Source organism: Brassica oleracea, chromosome C4 (genome assembly GCF_000695525.1).
Source record: "Brassica oleracea var. oleracea cultivar TO1000 chromosome C4, BOL, whole genome shotgun sequence".
Taxonomy (NCBI): Eukaryota; Viridiplantae; Streptophyta; class Magnoliopsida; order Brassicales; family Brassicaceae; genus Brassica; species Brassica oleracea.
In genome coordinates, this window is record NC_027751.1 from 19,980,572 (window position 1) to 19,981,968 (window position 1,397).

Below are 1,397 nucleotides of genomic sequence, written 5' to 3' on the forward strand. Positions count from 1 at the left end.
TGTTGGAGATAAACATAAAGATAACTTATGAGTTAAGTTACACCAATCCTAATGAGTATAGGATTAGCTTAAAAAATAGGAAATATGTGTTCCTAATGAGTTTAGGAAATATAGTCTCTATATAAAGAGTTGCAAGAGTGTTGCATACCTTTGTGTGAGCTTAGAGATTGTGTTTGAGTGCTTAAGTTTTGTGAGTGTTTCTTAAGCTTATAAAGAAGAGTTTCTTTATATTGAGTTCATACATTCCTAGGCTTATAACAATCACATCTTTCCCGGACAATATCGACGGTATGCAAACAGCCTAACATGTAAAATGATAGAGAAGAATCAGTCTTATATTCACAATAATGGGTAGCCTTTGAGTTTACTAGTAAACAATAAAAAGATTCTCACTTTACTTTCACAACGTATCCATCTGAAAGCAACAATTATAAAGTAACTGAACCATTCAAGATTTCGAGTGAATGAGATGATATAAAAAAAGAAACTCATCATTTGCAAATGCTTCTCCAACTTCTCTGTTAAGAGAGGGTCTTCCGAACCCAGAGTCTAGAAAAGCCTTTGAGACTTCCACGAAACAGCTTGGTCGGCGTAGAACGTGTCATCACTCCTTTTCTCAGCTTCAGCTTCACTAGCAGACGCAAAACCACGAACACATTTCCCTTCAGATCGACTGAGAGAGATCAAACGGAAAGACGCAGATGAACCATACGCGAGAGTGAAAGAGACCTTAAGCTTAAGCTCGTGGGATATGAGCTTCGGCTCCGGAGAATTGAAGAACAGAGACCGAGCGGGGAAAAAAATCATCAGAAATCACAAAGTAAATACAGTCTATCTAGGGTTTAGGTAAAATGACCGAGTCCGTCTGATTGACTAAAGTGGGAGATTTAATGCGTTGAGCTAGGCCTAGGCATAAAATCCGGAACCCGAAATTCGAACCAACCCCGAACCGAAAAACCCAACCCGTTATCCGATCCGAAACGTAAAAATACCCGAACGGGTCTTGTAGGATGGTACAAAAAATATCCGAATCCGAAGTGTTATTAACCGAACCCGAACAGGTAACCCGAAAAATCCGAAATTAATAATCAATATAAATATTTTGAAATATATATAAGTATTCCAATTATTAAATTCAATATTTGTGGTCATATTATATATAATAGTAAATATTAAAATTCTAATAAATGCTTTAAGTACACAATTAGTTATAAATAAGTATTTTTTAATTTGCTCATTGAAATAAAAAGTCTACTCTCTATAAGGCAATACATATTGTTTACAAATGATGTTTGTTTTCATGTTTGATTTAACATTTTATTGTTATTTTATCAATTTTATATTTGATAGATTAATTTTTATTTAATAGATGTTTTTCTTTATGTTTTACTTCAAAA

At 33.9% G+C, this 1,397-nt stretch overlaps 1 pseudogene; it reads right to left on the minus strand.

The window, feature by feature from the left end:
• The window catches only part of LOC106337494, a 6,887-nt pseudogene extending 6,047 nt beyond the window's left edge, over positions 1-840 (minus strand).
• Positions 841-1,397: the final 557 nt, after the last annotated feature.